Genomic DNA, 8,554 nt, shown 5'->3' on the forward strand with positions numbered 1-8,554 from the left:
GTGATTTGTAAATTTAAATATTTTATATTTTTGTTGTATTTTGTTTATTTATTTGATTTTATTTATTGATGTGATGTTTATTTATTGATTTAAATTAGTGACCTGATGATGGTGGCGAACCAGACCACCGAAACGTTGTCTTAAATTTTTAAAAAAGTGAAAGATTGTTTTTTCTTTTACCTTAGATCTTCCAAAAAATCGAAAAACTAATTTATTAAATAATTGTGGAAGAATAAACTAAATATTAATAATATATATAACAGATTGATTTGTTTTGGATAGTGACTACAAATTAGTAGTGAATAAATAGCTAAATACATATATATAAAAAAATTTGATACTTCTATATGATTCTCCACTTGAACTCGGTGCAGCTGCGTATATACCAAAATAATTAGTCTTAACGAGACCTTCGCCTGTGTCAAATTAATCACTCGATATATGTATATACGTATATCTATGATGCTATTTTCAGTGGAGGTACTTTAGAATCTTTAGTGGAAATGAGACGAGGTCTAAATTACGCATGAAATGATGGTGACGAAGCGTGTACCCTAAAAAGAATATTTGTCTCCAGGTGGAAATTTCCACAGAGGCTCAAAAACATTGTTAATGGGTAAAAATAATCTTAATCTTTCCTAAAATTTAAAACCATTTCGATTTAAAAGAAATTAATTTTTTTATAATTTAATTAAAACTCACAATATATCGAATTTCAAGGGACCTGAAAAAATATCCGAAGAAAGCGGGAATTCGTTTTAATTTGATATTTATATTGTGACGTTATTTTTTGTGATTGACGTCACAATTGCACCAATCACAACTAAAACTTTTGAATTTTTGTACTTTTGAGCTTCGATATAAATAACGATTTAATGTTTACCGTATTTGAGAATTTCCTATACTTGACACAAGTCCAGTTGAAATACTGGCGCTCCATTTTTAAGGAATTTTGCATTAATTTAGTTTAAGTTAGTTTTAGGTTGGCAGGCTTTGTCGAATTTCCGGTATGACAGGTTCCAATATTCAAGTATCGCGGGCTTGATATTGGAAAAGTCACTTAAGTAGTATTAGTAATTTAGAATTCTGGGAGAAGTAAGGTAGGAAAACGTTTTGATTGGTTTAAATTAAAGAAAATCGTTGCGTCATCTAGTGTCAATTTTAGTGTTAATTAAGAATTTTGTTTTTCAAACTCTCTCTTGCCATCAAGCCCCCATCGAGTCAACATGTTTAAGTTTCAATAGTTTTCGATCATGTTTTTTAAGTTACAGTCGGTTGTGGTTACAGTTACATTAATAAATTTTAAATTAATTCTAAAAGTTTAACAACATTAAGTTCAATTTACTTCAAATTATCGGTAATAACTCGTTTTTTCTACCATGGGTCCAACCAGCATCATACAACATAACTGTAAGTCAATTTTTATATAAATTGTTTTGTGAGAATTTTTATCATTCGATTAAATTGTTATTACCATTGTTATAAAATAATAAATAAAATTTTGCAAGAGTTATTTAAATTGTTATAAGGAGGTCAATTAATGATAATGTTAATGTCAATGGTTTATTTAATAAAATGTAACATTTCTTTTAATTTTGTTTATGAATTATTTATTGTAATAATGAACTCTCTTATTATAAAAACCCATCCCTCTCTCCACGACCTGCATAACTGACTAGCACTGGCACGTGCAGAAGACTTAATTAATATTCTTATTGGTCGATCTTAATTAATATGTTATTAGTTATAAGTTTAAGATTTGTTTATTTGAGATTTGGTTTATAGTTTAGTCCGGTTGACAATACCGGCGATACAAAAGTTGTCTGGCGCCCTTCCATACCGGGGATCGTCCATAAGAATAAAAGTTAAGGGTATGTCCAACATGTGAAATGTAAACAAACATGAAATGTAAACAAACCATGCACATTTTTTCGCAGTTCTCATTTGCGTAGAAAATAAAAATTTGTCGTTTTCTTTATGAAAATGGTAAATTAATGTATTAAAGTTGGTTACTATACTTTTTTAAACTAATTATATGAAAAAATAAGTACAATTATAATGAAATGAAAAGTGCACTGAATTAGCAATTTTTTCAAGGTTTCGAAAAAAAAACCATTTGAGTATATCTGAGGCACGGACGTTGAGCGCCTAGGTGGGAGAAGAATGTTGAGCCATTGGACGGTCACATCTTGGAAAGGGTAAAATTCTGAAATTTTACCCCTTCTCTCACTTTCTCCCACCTAGGTCCTCAACGTCCGTGCCTCAGATATACTCGAATGCTTAAATTTTTCGTAACTGAAAAAATTCATATTTCAGTGTACTTTTCATTTCATAATAATTATAATAATTTGTTCACATAATTAGTTCAATAAAGTATAGTTACCTAGTCTAATATATAAATTTACCATTTTCACAAAGAAAACGAAAAATTTTTATTTTCTACCCAAATGAGAAGTGCGAAAAAAATGAGAAAATTGCTAATTCAGTGAACTTTTCATTTTATTATAATTATACTTATTTGTTCAGAAAAGTTGTTAAAAGAAGTATAGTAACCTAATACAATATATCAATTTACCATTTTCACAAAGAAAGTTACAAATTTTTATTTTCTATTCAAATGAGAACTGCGAAAAAATGGGTATGATTTGTTTAGATTTTGAACAGTTTTTTCGCAGTTCTCATTTGAATAGAAAATAAAAATTTGTAACTTTCTTTGTGAAAATGGTAAATTGATATATTGTATTAGGTTACTATACTTCTTTTAACAACTTTTCTGAACAAATAAGTATAATTATAATAAAATGAAAAGTTCACTGAATTAGCAATTTTCTCATTTTTTTCGCACTTCTCATTTGGGTAGAAAATAAAAATTTTTCGTTTTCTTTGTGAAAATGGTAAATTTATATATTAGACTAGGTAACTATACTTTATTGAACTAATTATGTGAACAAATAAGTATAATTATTATGAAATGAAAAGTACACTGAAATATGAATTTTTTCAGTTACGAAAAATTTAAGCATTCGAGTATATCTGAGGCACGGACGTTGAGGACCTAGGTGGGAGAAAGTGAGAGAAGGGGTAAAATTTCAGAATTTTACCCTTTCCAAGATGTGACCGTCCAATGGCTCAACATTCTTCTCCCACCTAGGCGCTCAACGTCCGTGCCTCAGATATACTCAAATGGTTTTTTTTTCGAAACCTTGAAAAAATTGCTAATTCAGTGCACTTTTCATTTCATTATAATTGTACTTATTTTTTCATATAATTAGTTTAAAAAAGTATAGTAACCAACTTTAATACATTAATTTACCATTTTCATAAAGAAAACGATAAATTTTTATTTTCTACGCAAATGAGAACTGCGAAAAAATGTGCATGGTTTGTTTACATTTCATGTTTGTTTACATTTCACATGTTGGACTTGCCCTTAAGTCGCACAGTAACGTTTATTTTGTTATTTGATTTTTCTAAGATTTAAGGTAACATAAATTAAGTTTCAGAATCGAGTCATTTTGCATTAAAGTTTGAATCCAATTTCGTCCAAGTTAGTAATTGTGATAATTAGAATTATTTGTTGTTTGTTATAATATAGATTAAAATTCAAGTTTGAGAGTAATTTTAGAATCAAGAAAAATACGTTACAATTTGGCGCCCAACGTGGGGCCCGCTACCGCCGGAACAAATTGGACCTGGAGGGATCCCTGGACCACCGGAGGAGGTTGAGGTGAGGCTGGAGGAGGACCCATTCTGGGACCCGATCCGGCCGTTCATCCCTTCGTTGGTCTGGCTGGAGCAATACCGTCCTGGCCTCTTCAGGGCAATTCACGAGATGGTGGCTCGCTACAGCCATCGTGATAACCAGGAGTGCCCCATTAGATGGAGGACGGATCTCGCGGGACGCTCGGCCTTACCCACCGAGATCCAGGAGTGGCCCCTGGAAGAACCCACGATGGTGGACCAGGAGACACAGACGGAGTTCGTTGCCGTTGAGAGGTCAACACAAACGACTCCCCTGACTCCTGCACCAACATCGCCAGCACCACCATCGCCAACACCAACATCGCCGGTAGCAGTCGAAGAGCCCCCAGCCTCGATGGAGTTGGACTCAGTGTCCTCGGCTTCGGAGGATGCACCGGAGACGGTGGATCCGTTCGGACCCTTCCCGAAGCCGAAGGTCCGGCCTGAAAAACCCCAGTGGTGGTCAAGCCACTCAGAGGAAAGCCTCCACTACGAGCGGCGCTACCGAAGACCGAGCCGCCGAAGCAGGAGTCGCGACGGCAGACTCCGCCCCACACCTGGGACGAGTCGCAGCCGTTCAGAGGAGCCGACCTGCTTCATTCGTTGGATCGACGACAGCTCCGAAGACGAGGCACCAGAAACACCTTCATAACCTGCTCCAAGTGAACCGCCCCGCCCGCAACGTCTGTGCTGGAATTGCCATAAGGAGGGACACAATTTCAGCAATTGTGCTGAAACTAGGCGGAAGTTCTGCCAAATGTGCGGAAGGCACGGGCACACCACCCGAACGTGCCCACGCTGTCGCGGAAGATGGGAGGCGATGGGACCATACGTCCCCAAATATGGCACCAACGTCCCTCGAGACTACGACCACCATCGCCATCACCCTTACTAAGACATCGGCGATCACCACAGTAAATATTTTCACCCTATTTTCACTTATTTTCACTTATAAAATTCATTTTATATTCATTTAATTTTCACTTATATCTTCACTTATATTACTTATTTTCACTTATAAAAGTCACTTTATATTAACTTAATTATGTTCACTTATTTTCACTTTATAGTAACTTAATTTCACTTATTTTCACCTTATAATTCACTTTATATTTCACTTTACTTATGTATACTTAACTTATGTTTAACTTTTATGTCACTTATTAGCAATTTATTCACTTAATTTCTTATCAAACAAATAACTGTTAATTGTCGACGATTTTAAATCAAAAAAACGTCATTGTCATTCACTGTGTGAAGGGGGGGGGGGGAGTTTGATAGAATCATTCACAAAACAATTTATATAAAAATTGACTTACAGTTATGTTGTATGATGCTGGTTGGACCCATGGTAGAAAAAACGAGTTATTACCGATAATTTGAAGTAAATTGAACTTAATGTTGTTAAACTTTTAGAATTAATTTAAAATTTATTAATGTAACTGTAACCACAACCGACTGTAACTTAAAAAACATGATCGAAAACTATTGAAACTTAAACATGTTGACTCGATGGGGGCTTGATGGCAAGAGAGAGTTTGAAAAACAAAATTCTTAATTAACACTAAAATTGACACTAGATGACGCAACGATTTTCTTTAATTTAAACCAATCAAAACGTTTTCCTACCTTACTTCTCCCAGAATTCTGAATTACTAATACTACTTAAGTGACTTTTCCAATATCAAGCCCGCGATACTTGAATATTGGAACCTGTCATACCGGAAATTCGACAAAGCCTGCCAACCTAAAACTAACTTAAACTAAATTAATGCAAAATTCCTTAAAAATGGAGCGCCAGTATTTCAACTGGACTTGTGTCAAGTATAGGAAATTCTCAAATACGGTAAACATTAAATCGTTATTTATATCGAAGCTCAAAAATACAAAAATTCAAAAGTTTTAGTTGTGATTGGTGCAATTGTGACGTCAATCACAAAAAATGACGTCACAATATATATATATATGTGACGCTCCACGAGAAAAGGAACCTTATTGTAAAGAAATTTTAGGTTAGGGGCCGTGTACAAATTACGTAAGGGACACAGGGGGGGAGGGGGTGTATGAAATCCTTACGGACGCTTACGTGGGGGGAGGGTAGGTGCGAAGATTTTCTTACGTAAGGCCATATATAAAAAAATTTCTTGAAACTTGCGGGCAGTTCTGCCGGTAAACTTCTACAATAATATATGATCTAATAATATTGAAAAATGTATTTTGTTCTCTACAGTAATGACTGTTTAACTATGTTAACTTTGTTTTAAATATATAATTAAAAAAATTTATTAACATTAAGAATAAAACGTGTAATACATAACTTTAATTTTTGACCTATATTTTCTTTAAACCTTACGTAAGAAAGGGGGGGAGGCTAACAAAATCTTACTTAACCTTACATGGGGGGAGGGGGGGGTTTAAAATGTTTAAAATTGGCCTTACGTAATTTGTACACGGCCCCTTATGTTTACTGATAGTTTTATACACGAAGTAGTATAAGGAGACCCCACTGCTATATTAAGCCCACGAAAAGTTGAAGCTGATTTTCCTGTTTCTCTTACAATTAACAGAGGTGTCGAACCTATCAGAAAAGTTGGGAACTAGTTACCCACACTGGCACAAAATGTGTACATACAGTTACTAACACATAGAACTTTCGCAAAAAGGCTGCCATGACATAACCTGCATAAACTGATTGTTTTTATATCGGTTTGTTTTTTTCTGGTTTTTGTAAATAATTTAAAGAAAAATGAGGAAATATGATTAGTTGTTCTATTAAAGGTTGGAAAACAAATTGTGTTAAAGGCAATACAAAATATACATCTATTTACAAAACTATTCTCAATGAAATCCAAATAATAATGATGAGTTTCATTTTAAATATAAATCTCATTAAAGTATATTTTTATCTCAACCATAATTAAAATAAAATTTAAACAGTTTAATAATTTATATTCACTTGCAGTTACTAATTTATTACTTCGTTACTGTGTTTTACATAATATAAATAATTATATCATGATTATATTCATGGAGATTTTCCATGTTTACATCGCTCATGTCACAACTTGCTTTTTTTCATGTTGTGAAAGCAAAATCGCAAATAAGGTTCACATAATATTTCGATTCCAATGTAAAAAGGTAATTTCTGTGATTACAAACCAAAACCAATAGTTACTTTTGTATTTAACATTATAATTTTTCGTGAAAAGTGGTTTTTAAGGCTGAAAATGTCAAAATTTCACCTGTCCCCACAGAATGTTCAAACAAAAAAGTTAATATTTTTAGCAATGTGCACTAATAAATACAATTTCTGTTGCTATTTTCACAGAAAATTAAAAGGCATTAAAATAAACTGCGAAACGCTTATTATTTTAATCCAATTTTGCTTATTTTAATACCAAAATGGATTAAAATAAGCAAAATTGGATTAAAATAATAAGCGTTGCAGCTTATTTTAATGCCTTTTAATTTTCTGTGTTAGTATTGTATATTGTAGTGGAATTGAATAAAAAAAACGTTTCATCAAAAAAAGAATTATTTTCTTTTTTTTTGCTGTTTATACTTGACTGCACTTTTGTGTGTTATTCTGCGTTTTATTATTAAACCTTGAATTATTTAAATAAAAGTCAAATGTTAATATAGTTCTACTTCAGTAACAGCAAAAGTTATATTCCTTAAGTTGATCCATGAAGAAAGTAATCAATTTTTTAATTGATTTATCCTTTTTTTACACATTTCAAGATTCAAATTTGTACAGGGCATCACAAAATCGTCTCCACCGGCATCCACCGACCCTTCAATATTTTAAAAAAAATAGAATATAATTAAATAATAAAGGTTAAATAAAGTGTAGTTATATTATTTTAGTCTATATATATGTGAAACATATGAAACCAATTAAAAATAAATGATAATTTTCTCAAAAAAAAAATAAAAATTATTAACGTTCGTTCCACCGGTTTGACCGACCCCATAGCGTCTCCACCAGCCACAAAATTTCGACCGTCACTATAGTCCAAGTTTAATACACAATGAAACAAACGAAATTAAAAATATTTATTATAAACTATCATAGCTCCGGTAAGTTTCCTATAACTTACCAAATAAATTTCTATAAATTACCGTATAAATTTCCATAAATTACCGAAATAAAATTTTTAATTGTCGTTCGCTTTATATGTTTTTGTAAATTACCGCGAAAATTTCAATAAATTACCGCGGAAATTTCCGTAAATTACCAAAATTAAAATTTTTAATTGTGATTCATGCTTTACATATTTTTATGATTTTTAGACAAAATTTCTATAAATTTCCATATATTACCTCGAAAATTTCCGTAAATTACCGAAATAAAAATTTTTAATTGTCGTTCGCGCTATAAATATTTTTGTGAATTTCCCCAAAAATTTTCATTAACATTTTAAATCAAATTTCAACTATATTTTATAGAATTCAAAAAGCAAAGAATTTTTTTTTTAATTTGTTTAAAAAAATTAAAAAATTATAAAAAAATTTTCCAGCCCACCATGGATATTTATTTCTTGACAATCTTCAAAAATATGTATTGATTAATTTATCATTTCGATAAAAAAATATTTTTAAAGTTTCAAACACCAAATCGTGCGCTACGCGGAGAATCACCCATATATATATGTGTATGTATTAATTTTTCGCACACATTTTGAATTTAAGAAACAATTTTAAAACTTAAATTATTTAGAATTTAATTACCTTCGATAGAAATGAAAATTACATAATTATGTAAATTTTATATATCTAAATGAAAAATATTTTTTGCATGATTTTTTTCATA

Source organism: Leptopilina boulardi, unplaced genomic scaffold, assembly GCF_019393585.1.
Source record: "Leptopilina boulardi isolate dan_hultmark-lab unplaced genomic scaffold, ZJU_Lbou_2.1 LbouV2_223, whole genome shotgun sequence".
Lineage (NCBI taxonomy): Eukaryota > Metazoa > Arthropoda > Insecta > Hymenoptera > Figitidae > Leptopilina > Leptopilina boulardi.